This window comes from Gracilinanus agilis, chromosome 1, assembly GCF_016433145.1.
Source record: "Gracilinanus agilis isolate LMUSP501 chromosome 1, AgileGrace, whole genome shotgun sequence".
Taxonomy (NCBI): domain Eukaryota; kingdom Metazoa; phylum Chordata; class Mammalia; order Didelphimorphia; family Didelphidae; genus Gracilinanus; species Gracilinanus agilis.
Genome location: NC_058130.1, coordinates 168553774 through 168575318, shown reverse-complemented (window position 1 = coordinate 168575318; position 21545 = coordinate 168553774).

Below are 21545 nucleotides of genomic sequence, written 5' to 3'. Positions count from 1 at the left end.
GCAGAGCTTCAACTTGTTAATCATTGTCTTAACTGGTATCTGGGAAATTAGGGTTGTGGAAAGCATGAGAGGATCCAAGATCACAGAGAGGAAGGTGTGGGCACTTTAGGGTTTACAGGCATGATGTACAAAGAGTAGCTACCGAAGGTTCACTTTTTAAAAATCATTACCTTCTGTTTTAGAATCAATAATAAGTATCTGTTTTTAAGGAAAAGAGAGTTGTAAGGGCTAGGCAGCTGGGGTTAAGCGATTTCCTCAAGGTCACACAGCTAGGAAATATCTGAAGTCAAATTTGAAACTAGGACCTCCTGACTACAGGCCTGGCACTCCCAGCCACCTCGCTGCCCCTTGAAAGTTCACTTTAAAACCAAGTGAGGGAGCAGCTAGGTGACTCAGTGGATTGAGAGCCACGCCTAGAGACGAGAGGTCCTGGGTTCAACTATGACCTCAGACACGTCCTTGATGTGTGATCCTGGGTAAGTCACTTGACTCTCATTGCCTAGCCCTTAGTACTCTTCTGCCTTGGAACCAATATACAATTCTATGATGGATGATAAATGTTAAAAAATTAGAAGATATTAATAGCCAGCTTTGTGTCCAGGTTAACCTCTCTTCCCACATTGCACCCTTTTTCCTGGAGATGTCATTAATGCCCTTATTTAGGATGAGTTTGATTGCATTTGGGCTAGAATGTAGCTGCTGATGTAAATAGAGAATCCCAGTTTTAGGCTGAATGAATACTTTATTGATATAGACTCCAATCTTAGAGCTAGAAAATGGGATTTTGGAAATAATTTAGAATCATGTAACTTATTGATAACAGGAACTCCTTATTTTATTAGTGAGGAAATTGGTAAAAAAAATATTTCATTTCTTCTCACAACAACCCTGGGAGGTGGGTGCTCTTTTTATCCTTGTTTTACAGATAAGGAAAGTGAGGCAGACAGAGATAAGCGACGTGTCCAGACAGCTAGTAAGCATCCGAGGTTAGGTTTAAACTCAGGGCTTCCTGACATCAGGCTCAGCACTCAATCTATGGATACTTAGCTGCTTCCAAAACCCATTACTATAAGATCCATTCAAAGAGGATATTTGAGGAATGGAGGTCCTAGTGCTATTTTTTTACTTTATGACTTTCCCTGTCCCATCTGGAACATCTGTCTCATCCTGTGAGGGTACAGAGAATTTCAGAGATGACCCACGCTTTAGGCACAACACTTTCTCTCTAGCTGTCAGGCAGAAAAAAAGTTAACTGCAATTTTCATTATGGCCACTAGATGGCAAGCAACATTCATAATTCTCGGGTCTCACCGGATTGTATCACTGAGTTTCCTTTAGATGTGGGTCAGACGCCCTTTTCTCACTTTGGGTACCTGCTGACCTGGAAAACCCCGGCTCACAAATGCTTTCCAGCTTTTCCTGACTCAAAAGTCTGATTTAATCAACGAGGAACTGAAGCCCAAGGATCCCTGAGCCTCTTATCTAAACCCAAACTGCTCAGGGTGGCCAAGGTCAGACTCTATTTTCAGTAAAGATGGAGCATGGAGGAACTTTAAAGCCGGGAAGGATCCCGGGAAAGAGCTTGTCTGACAACCTCCTCCCCCAGATGAGAAAACTGAGGTCCGGAGGGGAAGTGATTTGCCTAAGGTCGCACAGTCAATCAGTAGAGCTGAGACTAGAATGGATGTTTCTACTCTTCGCTAGGGTTGAGGGGACGACCGCTGTACCCCTTCCCCGATTTCCCCCATCTGTCAGAGATGCAGTTCTTGTATTGTAGGCTTTAGAGCGCATCTTATGAGGAAGAACCTGAGAGAAAGAACTATGGGAGTTGAAACGCAAAGGAAAAACATATGACTCATAACTTATCACTTGTATATATGGGTATATGATTTGGGGTTTGGGCTTTAAAAGATCTCTCCATAGCAAAATGAATAATATGGAAATAGGTATCAAGTGACAACATTTGTACGACCCCCCACCCCCCTGCGAGGAGGCAGGCGGGGAAGAGGGGAGGGAAAGACAATGAGTCGTGTAAACATGGAAAAATATTAAAAAAAAATTAAAATAAAAAAAATTATTGTCCATTTTCGGTTTGGCTAAATCTTGATTTTCTTTCTTTCTTTCTTTCTTTCTTTCTTTCTTTCTTTCTTTCTTTTTTTTTTTCCATGGGGGAAAGGTGATCCCACTCATAGAAGTATATTCCTCATTTGTTCAGGAATTAGAAAAGTTCCTCTTCTCATAGTTTGCCGCTAATTTTCTTTTGACTACTGGATGGGGTTGTTCACATCATCCTAGGTGAGTATATGGAGATAGCACTGCATTCTCCAAGTCCTCTAGCTTTTATTCTCTCAGGTGAAACCACAAATTTTAAGAGGTGTGTGTGGGGGGGGGGGGGGAAAGGGGGGGTGTTAGGCCCAAGTCCTAGCTACAAAAACAAAAACACACCTCTTTATACTCTTTTTTCTATCTCACATTGGATCATAGAGCATAGACTGCTAGGATTTAAATGACCTTAGTCAAGATTTAGTTCAATATTTCCATTTTACAGATGGAAAAATCAAGGTGCAAAGGAGCATGGCTGCCTCACTTTATAGTTAACTACAGGTTTATCTTAGAAACATAGATTTTGAGTTTCTTCCCTCAAGAACTTTATGGTCTAGTTCAGTGATGGGCAAACTATGGCCAGCCCAAGGGCCAGATGTAGCCCCTTGAAATGTTCTATCCAGCCAGGCGACATTATTCCTAATCTTTCAAATACGATGAGTAGGATACAATACAATGAAACTTCAAAAGAGTTACCTTAGAAACAGACTGGCAGATGAGCATTTCCTTTCCTTTGCCCTCTCTTTAAAAAGTTTGCCCATCACTGCTAGTTGATTGGAACCAAGATATAAATATATGCAAAGGTAAATGGCAATAACGGTATCAATAACTATTCATGGTAATGATAGAAGAAATAACATAAGACCGAGTGCATGATTAATCAATGAATTTGCTACATAGTCCATAATTATTATGGGAGAGAAAGAAGGGACGACATGTTTGGCTTGGTAGACAGAGAGAAGTGTGTATTTGGAGGAGTAGGCTAGGGGTTGGGAGAGGAGGAGGGACCCTAGCAATATGGGACTATGGACATTATAGAGACAGGAAAATGCAAGGTTTGATGGGAAATCAATTCATAGAGTTGAATGGTACAGGAGTCTGCTGGAGTCAGCTGGAACTGACACAAGAAGGGATTGTTAAATTTTGAGTGGGTTTATTTGCTTCTCAGAAGTAAGCAAGTGCTATGCATCAGGGCTTGTTTTTTGTTTTGTTGATTATCTAGATTTAAGAAAATGTTGGAGAAAATTTTAATAATGTCGATTAAACCAAAAAGTGTGTCATATGTCAATTTCTTTTGAAAACCAGTTGCCAAACTTTTACCATCACTCCTATTAAGATTAAAATACTCTTTAGACTGTATCTTAATTTATAGTTATTTATTAAATAATAAAAAATAGGCCAGAGTAAAAGAAGGCACCAGCCACATGTGGCCAGATGTTCTCTCAGAAGCCTCTTCCTCGAGCTGGTGGGCCATTTTCATAGCCAGACTCAGGCACACTGGCACTCCCCTTACCAGCCCTGAGCCCAACAGTGGGTGTGTGCCAAGCCAGTTTGCCCACAATGGTACTCTCTAAGCAGCCTTTCCTGAGCCAGTACCCCAGCCCCATCACAGGAGTACCAGCCATTCTCCTAGCTTCCTTCTTTGTCTGTGGTTCCAAGGCTAAAAAAAAAAGCCTTCCTTCCTTTCTCTGGTCCAATTTATCCTCCTTGTGATGCCCCTTTTCTTTCTTTCTTTTTGTTTTGTTTGTTTTGTTTTTTAAACCCTTAACTTCTGTGTATTGGCTCCTAGGTGGAAGAGTGGTAAGGGTGGGCAATGGGGGTCAAGTGACTTGCCCAGGGTCACACAGCTGGGAAGTATCTGAGGCCGGATTTGAACCTAGGATCTCCCATCTCTAGGCCTGACTCTCAATCTACTGAGCTACCCAGCTGCCCCCGTGATGCCCCTTTTCTGAGTCTCTCTGGTTTGTTGGACTCTGGCCTCAGTCTGGATTAGAGGTTGTGGATGCTAGGAGTCACCACACAGCATCAGTACAGCATCTCCCAGCATTGTAGGGAGGACTCCACCCATTGCTTCAGAGAGTATGGTTCAGAGGTTCAGAAGTAAGATCTTTTGCTTTAAAACCCAAAGTTGCCTTGACAGGTTTAGTGTTAAATTTTCATGCTCCCCTGTACTTTTTTGTTGCTCAATCATTTCAGTCTTGTCCCACTCTTCATGACCATATGTAGGGTTTTCTTGGCAAAGATACTGGAATGGTTTGCCATTTTCTTCTCCAGCTCATTTTATATATGAGGAAACTGAGGCAATCAGGGTTAAATGACTTGCCCAGAGTCATGCAGCTGGTAAGACCAGAGTTAAACTCTGGAGGACTCCAGGTCCAGCACTCTATCCACCACCGAGCTGCCCATCTGGTCCAATCTCCCACCTCATATTTGAATCCCCTGTAAAACATGCCTGCCAGCTCGTCATCCAGTTTTGCCTTGAAGAATTGCCACGATGGAGAGCTCATTACTTCACAAGGCATTCCATTTCATTTTTTTGAGGTTTAGAGTACCCAATACCCCTTCTACCTTTTGAAAATTAGAACTTTTACTTGTTTCTAGTCTTCCTATACCTCCCTCATTCTCCACAATTGATTAAGTATAGCCAGAAATGTGCCAAAGTGGGATAGTAGAGACAGAAAGAAACAGAATGACTTATAAATCCATGATATAACCCCTGGCAGGAAAGGAACTCTACCTCTGCATATATTGTTATCTAGCTTAGTTGTTGTTATTCAGTTTTCAGTTGTGTCTTACTTTTAATGACGCCTTTTGGGCTTTTCTTGGCAAAGATACTAGAAGGGTTTTCTATTTCTTTCTCCAGCTCATTTTACAGACAAGAAAACTGAGTCTAACAGAGGTTAAATGACCTGCCTAGGTTCACACAGCTAGTAAGTGTCTGAATCATGTTTAAACTCAGATCTTCCCCCAGGTCTGGAACTCTATCCATGGCACTAGCTGCCCCTGTGTAATTATGGTCGATATATTAATATATTAAAGAGATGTCTAGGTTGGTATATTTGGGAAAGGTTCCAGAAGTCTTTGTCCTCCTAAGTTTAAAACCAGTGCTATCCTTAGCCACTGTTACAGCTTTGACCTAGCCCGTGTCTGGTGGAACGTGGATAATTCCCCCTCAGATTTCCACATGCTCTTCTTTGCTTCTCAGGGACAGCACAGACACCTGAGAAACTGGAAGCCTGTCAGAGCTCAGAGACACATGCCTCCTTGTATCCTTTTTTGTGCATTTCATTGTTGGTTCATATATTGTCTTATAGAATTCGATTTAAGGAATGTGTGACTTTGTCTCTCTTCCTTGAGTTTTTTTCTAACTCTTACCTTCTTAAAATCAATGCAAAGGATTGGTTCCAAGGCAGAAGAGCAGTAAGGGCTAGACAATTGGGGTTAAGTGACTTACCTAGGGTCACCCAGCTAGGAAGTGTCTGAGGTCAGATTTGAACTCAGGACTTCTCATCTATAGGCCTGGCACTCTATCCACTGAGCCACTGAGATGCCCCTCTTCCTTAAGTTCTAGAAGTGGAGTCACTCAGTAATGATTTTGAGATCATAACTGCAAATTCTTTCCATACTTTGGCATATAATTCTTCTGTACTTGTGGACATGAATTTATTTAGAAGAGCAAGGTGCTCTCTTTATTATTTTCTCATTTATTTTATGTTTCAAATGCATATTAACCACTTTGACTCCATCCTTCCCAATTTCAAGGCCTTTCTCATGAACAGAAAAGATAAAAGCAAAATTGTGGTGGTTGTGGGGCCAACTAGGTGGCTCCATGGATTGAAAGTCAGACTCAGAGACTTGAGGTGTTTGGATTTAAATCTGACCTCAGACACTTCTTGGCTGTGTGACACTGGGTGAGTCCCTTTACCCCCACTGCCTAGCCCTTATGGCTCTCCTGCCTTGGAACAAATACACAGGATTGATTCTAAGTCAAAAGGTAAGGGTTTAAATTTTTTTAAAAAAGGCAACATAAAAATGTAGTTCAGCTCACTCTGTCATCAGTTAACATCACTCTAGATGGAAGCTATGGTGGGTCCATTCCTTCCCCAATTTCCTGTAATCTAGAGTATATATCTGTCTAGGCACAGCGTACCTTGCTTTAAGGTTATTAGGAACTCTCAGATGACATGATCACTTTCATCTAAGTTTGGTGCCACTTCTATTCAGCAACCAGTTTTTCTTTGCAGATGAGAATTAAGTCAATAATAACATTCCCACTCATTGCCTTTGAGAGGTAAAATCTACCCTTTGAGAGATAAAATCAACAGCAATTCAAAAATTTATTCAATATTCTGCTTCTAAAGGAATGAGAATTTCAGCAGATGTCTGGAGAGTTGAAACCTCCCATTACTTCTGTACCATTTCTCAGAGCCAGTTTTGTCATAGTCATTAGGGAGCCTTAATCTACATATTCCATTTGTCCTGGCAAATGATATCCACAAGGATGTCACTGCTGCCTATGCTTTCATCTTCACCCAAATGTTCTCCATCAAATTCCAATCCTCAGAATCCTGAATTTCTATACAGAAACTCATTTTGGCCTCTGGGGTAGTGGTTTTGGACCACGGCAACCCTTGAATGGGATGTACAAAAGAAAGGAAGAATTGGGATTTGTATTGACAGGGGGAGTACCCTCATTGAGAACATCATGAACCCCAGAAGTTTTGAATAAACAATTCCTTCTTAACATCAAGTTCTAATGTTTCCTACTCCTTTTCTCTTAGAAATTATTGGATATGTCTCTTACTATTCTTTCTATGTTCCATCTATTTTCCCCATGGTATCTGATATTACAATTTTACCTGGACATTTTTTCCATCTCTCACTCCAATTTTAGTTTTAAATCTAGGGCATTTCCCTGTTTCTGTCCTAGCACTCAGTATCCTTCTCTAGAGATAAGAAATTGGGGAAAGCTCAGTTTTAACTTTGTACAATTCAGATAGGCAACGCTAGGCTAGATAAAAACCACAACAGAATCATTGCCTTCTCCCCCAATTCTAGTGCATATAATGAGTCAGAAGAAGCAATGATTCTGGATTGTAGACCCCTACAGAGCAGAACAATTCGTAGGACACAGACGAGGACCAGTAATATAAAGTAGTATGCTTTAGTTGTGTATTAACTACAACCAGTCTTGCATCGGAGCTAACTTCATTCTCATCACATGCACTTTCTCAACCCCAAGTATAGGCTTATTTAGTTCAAACTCTCTCTGTTATCTGTCGCCATTAATTTCCACCCAACTGAAGCACCAGAATAATTAGTCCCTATTCACTTAGGCAGAATCTAATAACAAGAAATTTAATCGGTGTGAATGTTGGGTTTGAAAAGGCAAATTCTTGGGGAAGCTGTGGATGACTAGATCACAATTTGTCTCAAAAATATCTGGGGGATTTAATGGATGGCAAATTTAGTATAAATCAATGGTATAAGACAATAGTCCTAAAAAAGGCAATGTAATATCAGGTTCCATTAAGAAAAGACTATTGACTCTAGACTAGGGAGATGGTAGTCCCCGAAAACTGCCCTGGTGAGACCACTCTGGATGATTATATTTGATTCTGAGTGGTGTATTTTAGGAAGGACATGGACAAATTGGAGATCTAGAGAAGAGTGACCAACATGAAGAAAGACACTGAGATCATACTATGTGAAGATTATTTTTAAACATTATTAAGGATTAGCTTGGAGAATAGAAGACTTGGGAAAGATAGATGGACAGCTGTCTTCAAAAACTCAAACTATTTCACATAATTAGAATTGTTCTCTTTGGCCCCAGAGGCAGAACTAGGAACAAAATTCCTTGTGGGTGAGATTTATTTTTTCTTTCTTTTTTCTTTTTTATACTCTCAGAGCTTGGTACAATGCCTGGTACATTTTTGCTATTGTTCAGTCATTTCATTTGTTCCTTGCTCTACATGACCCCATTTGGGATTTTCTTGGTAAAGATATTGGAGTGGTTGCCTATTTCCTTCTCCAATTCATTTTACAGATGAGGAAACTGAGGCAATCAGCATTAAGTGACTTGCCTAGGGTCACACAGATAGTGTCTGAGGCTGTGTTTAAACTCAACTCTCCTTGACTCAAGCCTGGAATTCTATCCATTGTGATATCTAGCTACTCTTTACCTGGCAAATAGTAGGTGAATGAATGAAGTTACAAAGAGGCAGATTTTGGCTCATTGGAAGGGCAGGATTTCTCAGAATTTGAAATATACAAAAATAGAATGGGTTACCCATTATATATATATATACATATATATATGTATATAGATAGATAGATAGATAGATAGATAGATAGATAGATAGATAGATAGTAAATTCTTCACCACTAGAGGTCTAAAAGCAGAAGATAATTTCTCAGGTACATGTAATCTCCAGCTCTGAGTCTTAGAATTCTTAGCATAAAGTTGTAACTTCCTTCTAAGTACCACTCAGGTGCTCCAGAGAGAGATTGCAGTTAGGGAAGTATTTGAATCATCCGTATAGCAGTTATTACTGAAGTCATGTGAATGTATGCAACCTAAGAGACAGAGACAGAGAGAAAGAGGGAAGGGGGAGGAGAAGGAAGAGAAAGAGAGGGAGAGCAAGAGTACTCATTTTTAGTGGGTGAAAGATGTGATTCTCAAACAACTTTGGAAATTGATAGAGTAGAGTCTCAGACAGGTATAGAACAAATATAGCCCTAGGCAGTGTCAGGAAAGTTCATCATCATCACAGATTCACTTCATCCTGGAAGACTGACCATCTCTGTCTCTGCCCCTTTTGGGTGGAATCTCAGAAATGCTAATTTTTAATGGATGAAGGGAGTTACTGTCACATCACTCCTGGAATTGATAGGGTGGAGGACTCAGACAGGTGATAAATCACAGATACAGCCCTAGGGAATGTCAGGAAATTTTTATCATCACATACTCCCTTAATGCTAAAAGACTGACCATCCTCTTTCCCTCTGCCCCTTTGGGGGTAGGACTTGGGAATATTAATTTTTAGTGGTGAGAGATATGACTCCATTACCATTCCTGAAATTGGTGGAGTGAAATCACAGACAGGTGATACATCACAGATATAGCCCTAGGCAATGTCAGGAGTAGTTCATCAACACAGACTCACCTAAAACTGGAAGACTGACCATTCTCTCCACTCCCCTCCTCCACCTCCATCCCCTAGCCAATGAAGAGGTATGAAATATAGCCAGGATACATAAGCGTGCAGCTGAGAGGAAAACACACATATACCATCTCTCTTGGCTTTCCTCCCTAGGAGTCAAGGAGTTAGCATTTTGGAGGAGACAGAGTCACATACCACATGAAGGAAATATCCTGGAGCTTCTTACAATGCAACAGTGCCTTTTATGAACCCCAGAGGCTCACTTGAAAATGCTGCAAAATTCCACAAGAGTTGCCAGTTTATAACTATAAGTGGACCAATCCAGCATCGTTTTACCTCCTTAGTCCCTTGACAGTACAACACAGCTCAATTATGGGTAGCTTCATACTGTTCCTTACCAAATGCTGGCTTCTCTCACACTTACTTAAGCTTGCATTGCTACTGGGGAGGTACAACAAGAGGACCAACAGGAGTTAGGAAAGGATTCAGACTAAGGTTAGTAGGGATTTAGGAGAAGTGGGACATTATATTGTCACAGTATTCAAGGCAAGAGAGGTTCACATAGAATAGGGGTGGTCATTAGTGCTAAGAGAATAGTGTGGATATGACCTTGGAAGGGGACACTGTGAACTTGGAAAGAGTAGAACATGGGAATCACGATCCACCATATGGATCCATATTGGCAAACCTATGGCATGTGTGCCAGAGGGGGCTGTTCCCTTCCCCCTTTCCACGTGTGTCTGAGGGCATTTCTCACATCATCCACCCCTCTTCCCAGCAGCCCAATGGGGGCACTTCCTCCCTCCCCTGTCTGGGGTGAGGTGAGGGCTCACATGCAGCTTGAAGGTTGCAGTTTGGGCACCCAGTCTCTAAAAGGTTCACCATCACTGATATAGCTAATAGGACTGTGAGGATTCAGAAGCAGAAGCAGAGATAATGGGCTATTCATTTGAGAAGTGTGAATTCTTTCCCTCTTTCCCTTTTAAAGCATCAAGGAAAGCTATCAGCTAGGCAATCTACTCTTGCTCTTTTTTTTTTTTTTTTAAATATGAGTATGTACCTTTTCTAGAATGACACTTGGAGGCAGGATGGATGGAGAGATAGATAAACAGACAGATAAAGATATAGATAGATAGATACATAGATAGATACATAGATAGATAGATGGGATAGATGATATGCTTATTATGTGCCAGCCACAGTCCCAAGTACTGAAAACACAAAAAGATAGTCCCTGCCCTTAAACAACTTATATTCTAAATGGGAAAGACAGTGTATAAAAGAGAACTGAAAAGCAGGGAGTAGTTAGGGTAGGGAGAGAAGGAGAGCCATGGTCCAGGTTTGAAGTGAAGTGGGAATGGCTGGTGTGAGAACTTCCTCAAATGAGAAGTTCCAAGGCAGGAGCTCTTGAGTGTAGGATCCTGGTGCTTCTAGAATTGCCCATGGGTAGATCCAGTGTCCTATCATCATTAAATTTTATAAGACTATCATGGCCCAAATTTTCAGCCAGAGAAACAGAGGTGCTTTGAGAGGGAGGGATTTTCTCAGGATTATGTACCAAGCTGTTAGTAACTCAACCATTCTGTGTGATAAGGGAATAGCAGGTAGGAAGAGGTTAAGGGGTTTACTGTTTCCTTTATCTTTTCTTAAGTGTCTATAATCTTTTTTGTTACCCATAGGCTCAGATCTATCTGCCTAGGCAAAATGTAAAGAACTCTTTTGGTAAGGAAACCTTGCTCCAAGATTGTCTTCTGTTCCAGTTTTGATAACTAGCCTATTTTCTTTTATTTCCTGGCTTCCAGACCCTTTCCTGTCTTTACTCACCATACCTAGCTGCATTTTCTGGGAAATACTTTGATGTTTTTCATGTCTTCATTGAGCTCCTATTTCCTGGAACTTTGACTTGCTTCTGATCCCCAAAAGGGAAAATGATACAATGGATAGAATAGTGAGTTCATAGATAACCTGGTTTCTAGTCCCAACTCTGACAGTGAATAGTGGCATGACTTTGGACAAAGTAACTTAATCAGTCACTTTGGGTTTTCAGCCTCTTTTATAAAGATGAAGGGTTACAGTAGATGATTTTGGATCTCTTCTAGCTAGCTCTGAGAGATCTAGCCACATAGCCTCAGCTGGAGCCAGCATCTACTGGCTCATAAGAATCAATTGTTAAATTTCCAGTGTGATGGGGCAGCTAGGTGGCTTAGTGGATAGAATGCTAGGTCTGGGGGTTTGGGGTTCAATTCTGGCCTCAGATGTGTCCTAGGTGTGTGACCCTGGGCAAGTCACTTAACCCCAACTGCCTAGCCTTTACCCCTCTGGTAAGAGTTTAAGAAAAACAAATAAACAAAGAACAAAACAAAACAAAACAAACAAAAAGTAAATATTCCAGTCCTGAGCTTAAATGCTACAAATCAGTGCTTAATGTAGTGCTTTTTTTTGTCTTTTTAATTAAAAAAATTTTTTTAATCACTTTGTTGATTGTTGACACAAAGTGATTAAGAAAATGTTAATAATGCAGGTTAAAAGTTAAAGTATCTTCTTGATACATTCTTTTTCCCCCTGGAGAGCCAATTGTTAAACACTTATCAGCACACCACCAACGCTTGTTCCATCTTTCTTTGGATCCAGTGCGCCTTAATTTTTGGCCTTTCCATTCATGTGGCAGGAGCAGAAGGAAAAAAGTGAGAATAAGTCATGTACTTTCCATGCCAATGACATGAAATTCTAGAACTATCTCTTTCCCTGAGAAGGGGAATAAACTTCCACTCTCTTTAAAAGAAGCATTTTCTCTCACAAAAGGAACTTCTGGTAATAACCATTGAAACAGCTTTTACTTTATTTATTTATTTGTTTAAACCCCTTTCCATCTTAGAATCAATACTGTGTATTGGTTCCAAGGCAGAAGAGTGGTAAGGATTAGCCTAGGCAATGGGAGTCAAGTGACTTGTCCAGGGTCACACAACTAGGAAGTGTCTGAGGCCAGATTTGAACCTAGGTCCGTCTCTAGGCCTGGTTCTCAATCCACTGAGCTACCCAGCTGCCCCCCCTAGCTTTTACTTTAAATGAAAATCCAAGGCCCATGTTTTTTAATAGCCGAGGTTGTCCCTAGCAACCTACAACTTTTATAAGATTACCTTCTCCGTAGACTGCTTTAACCAGAGTTCTTGAGAACAGATTCCTAAAAGAGCTTAACAAAACACTTAAAACAAAAACATAGCCAGCATCTAGAACAATGATTTAATGGACTTCTTCTGAAGACTTTTATAAATTGGCTTGACAGGTTTGGGTACATGATTCCATTTCTCATGCCATCTTGAAGGGCCAGAAGTTGTCGAATGAAGTATCTTGGGGTCAGTAGCTAAAGATTTCTATATCCAACAGGGCCATAGAAGAAGGAATCAGACATTACTGTTTTTAAGGCTTTATAAATAACCCACTGGACAATGGTGCCTGCCACTTCTGCCCTCCAGCCCGAAGTTTGGTGAGAATGAGGAAGAGTGACAGCATTGAATCAACCTTCATCTTCCTTTCTCTTTGGTCAGCCAAAGTCAGGGACAGTTGATTAAAGGCTTTCTTCTCTCTTGCCCCTCTTGCCCATGGAAGGATAAGGCTGAGTCAGGGAGACAGAGAAGGGACATTACTATTAAAGATCACCATTGAACCATGGCCTAATCTGATGTATTTATAATCTTATATGGTACAGAGAAAAAACTACTGGCTTAAGAGGTAGTGGGCTAGCCATTTAACTCCATTTGCCTAGCTCTTACTGCTCTTCTGCCTTAGAACTGAGACTTAATATGGATTCCAAGACAGAAGCTAAGTTGTTTTTTTTAAAGTCAGTGGACTTGAGTTAAAAACCCTTTCATTGATGCTTACTACCTACATGGCCTTGGTTTCCTTGTTTTGTAAAATGAGAGAATTGAAATAAATGACCTCTAAGATTCCTTCCAGCTCTTGATTTGTGATCCTGTGAATATATTTTATGTGATACTAAAAGTAAGGGCTTAGACAAAGGTTTGCTAGGAGGAGAACAAAACATTTCTCAGACAGGCTTAGCAAATGGCCTCTTCCTGCCCTTAAGGCCAATCCATAGGGTCATCGATTTAGAGCCATAGAGTCATCGTTGAGAAAAGACACCTTTGTGGAAGAGGGCCCTTTTCCCTCCATCACAACCAACACCAGTTACTGACCTTACCACCAAAGGGCCAGGGAAACCAAATAGCTCCTAGAATAGTTCCCCAAACTAGTAGTGTCAAACTTACATAGAAAGGAGACCACTAAACCATTCATGGGGATTCCCACAGGTACATATTGACTTAGAAGACCACATATTAACATTATCTATGCTTTGTTATATTTTTATTAATTTTGCTAAATATTTCCCCAGTACATTTTAATCTGGTTCAGGAGTATCATGGCTCATATGCTGATAACTCTGACACAGACCACCAGTCCTGCTTTGTCTGTCCCTTACAATGACTGTCTAGGTGAGCAACTTTTGTGCAGTTGGGGCCTGCCACCCCTACTAGTGACCAGTTTTACTATTTGGGCAGGCAAGTAAGCCTAGTTGAAGCATTAAGCTATAATGAGAGAAAGACAAGTTATGGCATTCTTCAGGTTGGTCAAATGGTGTAGACAGGTTAAGACACTAGTCCAAGAGTCTCAGGAATAGTACCATCCACCTCCACCCTGCAGATAACTGGCCTGATCCAGCTCAGCCTTTGTAGCCATCACTGAGGGAAGCACTCTTGTGGAGAAGGGACCCTTCTTTGCCACCACCAATATCATCAACAAACCAATTGCCGCCCAATGGGCAGGTGATCTCAAGTTCCCTGAAAATGACAGTAGCTCCTTCCTTGATCCCTTTTCTACTCCCCCCACTTAGTTTTTCTTCCAGCCTGGTCTCTACAGTGGCTGTAGACCAAGGAAGGCAACCTTTGAGGAAATGCATCCAGCAACTTCCTCTGAAGATGCTAAAGCCCACCTTTCCCCTTTTCTCCCTCCTCACTTAATAGCCACAGCTACTGAAGAAACAGAAAATAAGTTCTTGCCACCAAAGTCCTTGGCACTCTAGAACAGTTCAAAATCAGAAAGTGAAATAGTTTTATTAATGGAAATCGCATTAAAGAAGATGCATTGCCAGCTGCATTCTAAGGACTATGGGGACGTTCCATCTGACTTAAAGCTGAAGCCTTCTATCTGTGTTGTCTTCTGCATTTGAATGTGCTCTCCTTGAGAGCAGGACCATCTTGCCTTTTTCTTTGAATCCCTAGCCCTTACCACAGTTCTTTACTCATACTAAATACTGACTAAATCCTTTTCATTCATTCATTCATTCATTCATTCATTCTTTTTTTCTTCAGTCAGAGATACAAAACAAAGCAGAAAGGACCAGGAAAACAATATGGCAAAGTACTATTATCCCCATATTACAGCTAAGGAGACTGAGGCAAACAGTGGCTTGCCCAGAGTCATACAGCTAGTAAAGTATCTAAAGTTAGATTTGAACTCAGGTCTTCCTGACTCCAGGCCCAGCAGATGTCCCAATTCTTTTGCTTGGTCCTTTCCCCAGGTGTGTGGGTAGGGGGACTGGGTGGGATCACTGCTTTGATGGGATTTTAACCCCAAATAGAGAATCCAGAGTGGGATCAGAGGGCATAGCCTATTCCTTGCCAGTTTCTTTCATTGCTGTCTGGAGGCATGACTTGGCATCTTAGGAGGAAGACTTTAGAGAAGATTGCCCCAGGCAAAGAGGTGGAGAACCTAGGCACTGATAATAATGCCCATTTGTATAGTGCTTTAAAGATCTGAAAACATTTGTGGCAAACCCAGTGGGGAGGGTAGTGAAAATAGTATTAATTCCCCATTTAAAGAATGAAGAAATTAAACCTCAGAGAAGTAAAAATAGCCAAATAGCTTAGTAAGTGGCTGAGATTTGAACTCAAGTGCCTGGACTCCAAGTCCAGTGCCTGTCCACTCCACTGCCCTGTGTCCACTGTACAATCACCTAGTTCAAGTAATAGCAGAGTCTTTAACTAAATTTTCTGAAATCTTTTCCTGGAAGCCTGGAGGTGGGAGAAGAGGGAAGACAGAAGAATCCCCAGAGATCTTCCTTGTAGTGCTAGAGCTAAAAGAAGCAGCTGAATCAAGGGGCCAGCTAGGGAGTAAAGGAAGCTTTGGTCAGTGTATCTTAGAGTGAATAGACCTACATGGGTGGCAGTGTGGCTCGCCAACTAGAGTGCCAGGCTTGAAATCAGGGACACTTGAAAGTTACAACAGTTTAAGAAAATAATAACCCTTACCTTTTGTTTTAGGATCACTTCCAAGACAGAGGAGTGGCAAGGGCTGAGTAGTCAGGGTTAAATGACTTGCTCAGGATCACACAGCTAGGAAATATCTGAGGCCAAATTTAAACCCAGGTTCTTCTGACTACAGACCTCCTTCTGTGCTCCCTTGGTGCTCCTACCATACCATAGTTTTTAATACTCCAAACCCTAGTCTTAGAGGCCCACTGGACCTTTATGTTAGGGGGAGAAATGTCTAAAACAAGAAGAAACCTTCACATTTTGGCCAGTGAGACAACAGAAGTCCGAGTTTGTGCAACCTTCCATTGCCATGGTATTCAATACTGAGAGAAGGGGAACCTCAGAATCCCCAGTTTGTAATCTTCAGCCTTTCACACAGGGCAAAGATTATTATATTAGTCTAGTGTTGTCCCCACTGCCTTTACTTTTTCTCTGGCTTCTTGGGGAACAGTTCACAAGAGATTGACACCTTTAGAACTACTGGGTTGAGACTCAGTGAGGAAGGGCCCTCAGTGGAAATGATTCCAGGGAAATGTTCCTGTTTCCCACTACTCTCTCATTCCTGCCTCTGCATTGAGCCCATTTGTCAAGGGGCCAGACTGCCTTTAAAGGTGCCACGAATGTGGCTGGCAGCAGCACTCCTAAAACAACTGCAGCGGAAGCCAAGCTCCCAAGTGTGGGGAACGAGGTGGTCCTGGCGCGGGAACCTCAGCACCAGCAGAAATGAAATTGCATTTCACTATGTGAGGTGAAATATCTCTGGTTCGAATTTTATCTTCTCCATAAAAGCGTGTTAGATTTCTGAAGTGTGGGAATAAGCGTTCTCATCTTCTGTGCAAATCATTTTGGAGAAGGCGTGTAATCAGTTTCTCTTAGATGTACAGGGCAGGAGAGAAATCCTGAGTGTGAGAAGCCAGGGAGGAAACGTATGAAGCCGTATTTTCTCTAGACCATAGCTGGGCTATCCTGAAGAACCTACAGCCCCCTGGCCTCCCCCCATGGCCTTGACTTTGACCTCTCTCCCCACCTTCTCTGTCTTACCAGCTTGGAATCTTACCCTTCACTGAACAATAAAATCTATTCCTCTCACCGGCAAATCTCTAGAAAGTGGTAAAGGTCCCTTTCTGTTATGATTTGATCCTCACCCCCTCCCTTCTGTCTCTGCTTCCCCCAAAGCCCCAGATAGAAGCTACTGCCTTATTTAAATCCTCCTCGTTCTTAAGACTCCATCAATCATGAACTCAGTGAGCACAGTGTACTAACATAGCAGGGCCGGTGGTAAGTTTCATGAATTCATCAGGTGCCTAATGCCTGGTTACCTCCAGAAGTCCCTAGTAGGCAGGTACCCATTTCTCCACACATAGATGCTTACCTATTTGTCTCCCTCATACCTCAGGCTCTTCGGGGACCAAAATTCCATGTCATTCCTCAGGCCCTTCTTGCCTGCCTATGACTAAATGACTGTTTGCTCTAGTTCTAGCCAGGATGGAGATGGAAAGAAATTGGTCCACGTGTTTTTTAAAGTAATCCTTCAAAGAATTTCCCCCATCTGTTTGTTTAAACCCTTACCTTCTATCTTAGAAGCAATATTTGTATCAGTTCCAGGCAGAAGAGTGATGAAAGTTAAGTGACTTGCTAGAGTCACCCAACTAAGAAGTGTCTGAGTTCAGATTTGAACCCAGTACCTCTTATTTCAAGGTCTGGTTCCCTATCCACTGAACCATCTGGCTGCCCCTCCCTCTAGAGGTTTAAAGATGGTCTCTTTTCAGCCTTTACTTCTTTAGTCATATCAAGCTGGGTCAAACTTTGTCGAGAGGCAATGATCTATGATGGCCAGTGGTAGTTTAGGGACATCAGGATCTCGTTTTCTGTCCTGTGGGGAGGAAAACCCTGTCACTGATCACACTGATGACTATCAGAACCCTTTCAAACTGAGCTAGATGGTTCTTGAGGATCCTGTACTCTAGGCAAGCCCAGCACATTTCTGATAGACTAGGGAAGATGACCAGTCCTGGGGAAACACAGAATAGGTGGACAGTCCTGCAGTTACTCATACACACACATATATAGGCATTTTTATAGATCTGCCATCGGCTTGATGAGGAGCGTGCTTGGGCCATTTCCTTCGGTTTTGACCCTGGCTTACATGGCTTCTTCTCAGACTCATTATTTAGACTTTAACACCTCCCTTTTCTGACAGGTGAGTTCCTTCCAAGAATCTCCATTTGAGGAATCTCCCTAGCCAGACATGCTCACTTTGCACTCAGATCTGCTCCTGACTTGGGTCTTCTCCACCTTCCCCCAAGCAGCCACCTTCCTTCACTTCCTTTCCTCTCTTCATCCTTTTTTTGGGGGGGCATTTTCTTCCTTAGTTAAAATGTAATCTCCTCTAGGGTAGGGACTTTCTTGTGTGTCTTTGTATCCCATTGCCTGATACATAGTAATAGTAAGCTTAATAAATGCTTGCCCTGTCTGTCTTCCCCTCTGTCTATCTGGTGATGATGAAGACAAAGCATGTGCAGGTAGAAAACATAAATGGTACATGGATACTATGCTGGTTTGAAACATGTATGAATGGGATATTATAACTTTCAAACTCTTTGAGGGAAATCTGGATAGAAAGCTGGCACCTCAGGAACCTCTGGCACCAGGAAGACTGAGGTTCAAAGTCTTGCCTCTGACATCTACTGTCTGTATGACTCTGGGCAAGTATCTCCCTCCCTTCCTCCATCTTTTTCTCTCCCTCCTTCCCCTCCTCTATCTTTCTCTCTCTGTCTCTTTCTGTTTCTCTCTTTTTCTTTTTTTTTCTCCCTTTTTCTCTCTCTCCCTCACCCCTCTCTCTCTGTTTTTCTCTGTCTTTCTGAGTTTCTCTTTCCTTTCCTTCTCTTTCTGTCTCTCTCTCTGTGTCTTTGTCTTTTCTTTTTTCTCTCTTTCCTCTCTCTCTGTCTCTCTTCCCCCTCTCTGTCTTTCTCTGAGTTTCTCTTTCCTCTCCTTCTTTTTCAGTCTTTTTCACTCTGTCTCTTTTTCTCTCTGTCTCTTTCCTCTCTCTCTGTCTTTCTTCCCCTTCTCTCTGTCTTTCTCTGCGTCTTTCTCTCTCTGTCTCTCTCTTTTCTCTCTCTGTCTTTCTTTCCCATCTCTTGCTGTCTCTCTGTGTCTTTCTCTTTTTCTTTTTCTCTCTCTTTAAACCTCTACCTTCTGTCTTAGAATTGATACTAAGTATCATTTCCAAGACGGAAGAGCTGTATGGGCAAGGCAATTGGGGCTAAGTGACTTGCCTAGAGTTATATAGCTAGAAAGTGTCTGAGGACAAATTTGAACGCAGGTCCTCTTGTCTCTAGACTTGGCTCTCTATCCACTGAACCGCTTAGGTGCCCCCCACCCCATCAAGTCTCTGAACTTTTCAGTGTTCCCAAGTAACTCTTTAAGACTATAATAGAGAATGCCTGCATTAATAGTTTTCTTATCTAGTTCTTTATGAAATCACAAGTCTCTTCTCTTTTAAGGCATAAGAGGCAGAATTGGTTTCCATGATGGTCTTCTAGGAAGAGCCTGAGAAACTGACAAATGCTCTGGGCTTGTCCTTTTATCTGGGAATGGGATAGGAGTCGGGGGAGAGTAATAGACCATAGATAATTGATTGTAGATGCCTTCCAAATTGGGAAGTTAGCTGGGGACCCTGATCCTAGAAACTGTCCTGAGGAAGGTCATGCACTTGAAAGATATGGTCTAGTGACAATATACATTACATAAAACACTAGAGGGTACTGCAGGGCAGCAGTACATAGAAAGAGTCTCTAAAGTCAGAGGGCCTGGGTTCAAATCCTACCTTTGAAACCCTGGGCCTCTGTGTTCTCATTTGTAAAATGAGAGAACTGAGCTAGATGATCTCCATGAGCTATGAAACCATGAACTATAAAGCAGCTGTCCAAGACAAGTCTCTTCATCTCTCTGAACCTCAGTTTCTTAACTTGAAAAATGGAAATAAAAATATATATAGCTTCCAGAAAAAGAGCTGATAAATAGAAACGCAAAAGACATTATATATATGTATATGTATATATATATCTTTTTGTTTGGCCTTCTTTGGTGTGGGGAGTGGGGGGAAGGAGTAGAGAACTCTATTTTAATGTAACCCACAAACATTAATAAATAAAAAAAGAATTTTTAAAAAAATAGTGGTGGTAATAAAATGATTAAGTTGGCTAGCTAGCTATACTCAATCTTGCCAATTCTTGGTTGTCTATTCCCCAAACAGCATGCTCAATAAATCAATCATCACTTTTTCTTTGAATTTCAATATATATATATAAAACTTCACAGGGCTACCATGAAAATCAATGGAGATAATGTATCAAAAATGTTTTGCAAATCTTAAGATTCTATATAAATGTCAATTCATTGCTATATAATTATAATGGTCAAACAACCCCAGAGCACAGCTGAGGAAATGGAAAGCCTTCTCTTCTTTGCCGAGGTGGGGAACAAGGGGTATATGTACTATCAGATGCAGGTGAGTTATTGGGTGTTTTTTTCTGAACTTCCTTTTCCCACCCCACTCCCCTCCTTCCCTCCTTCTCCCCCCCTCTCCCTCTCTCTCTTGCTCTTTCTCTCTCTCTCTCTCTCTTTCTCTCTGCCCCCTCCCTCCTATATTTTGTTAGAAGAGAAGACTCACAGAGTAGAGGATGGGGGAAGCATATATTCAGAAAACACAGTGAAATAAAGATAAGAAGTATAAAGCTATAAGATGGAAAAAGTGTCAGCTGCTATTTTTTATCTATGTTGAGCTTGATTTAGTCATTTGAGTGAACAAGCCATCCATGACTAGCATGACTGCATGACCACAAGATGAAGAGAAGGTCAGTAAGGAAGGCCAAATATGGACTTAGTTTACAGCATCCTCCATGATTATTGCAGTGGAAACTTAATATAGGCCCAAGTGTCCCAGAATGATACATAGCCTTCCACATCTATTCAGGTGGCTGGCCACCAAATGGCCCCACAGTTCAGTTACAATACAATGCAGGCATAGAAAGTTTAGTGCTATATGTGACTCATGATGAAGCTCCTTGGCTTGGAGTTATAGTGGTGGAGACATCTTTCATTCAATTAAGTTTCACAGTTTTGTAGATTTAGAGCTGGAAAGGCATCTCAGAGGTCAACTTGACTAACCCTCTCATTTTACAAATGAGAAAACTGAGGCCCAGGAAATAAAATGACTTGTCCATGATCACACAGGTAATAAACAGAAGAACTGGGAATTGAACTGAGATGCTTTGGTTTCAATATTAATTCTTTCTCCACTATACTATATTGTCATCCCCAGTTAGATTTAACTTAGTTTGGGGTATCTAGGGGCTCAGGGGATAGAAAACCAGGTCTGGAGATGGGAGGACCTGGGTTCAAATCTGGCCTCATACTCTTCCTACTGTGTGACCCTAAACAAGTCACTTAACCTCAATTGCCTCGCTCTTACCACTTTTATGCTTTGGAACCAATACTTAGTATCAATTCTAAGACAGAAGGCAAGGGTTAAATTTTTTTTAACAGTTCAAATAGTTGACAAATATTTGTTAAGTCTTATGATTTAACTCACTTTTTATGTCACTTTATGATTAACAAAATATCAGGGGCAGCAAAGTGGCTCAGTGGATAGAGGATCAGACCTGGAGTTGGGAGGACCTGGGTTCAAATTCAATGTTAGACACTTCCTGGCTGAGTGACTCTGGGCAAATCACTTAATCCCATTGGCCTAGCCTTTACCCTTCCGTCATAAACTTGTTACTAAGACAGAAAATTAGAGTAAAAAAAAAAGAAAGATGAGCAAAAGATTAACTAATTAAGATAAGCATAACACTTTATTTCCAACAAACAATCCTTAGGGAGAGTTTTAAAATGTTTTATTTTTGTGAGAAAACTGAGGCTGAGAGAATTTGAGACTTGTCAAAGTTCATGCAGCTATAAAGTAATG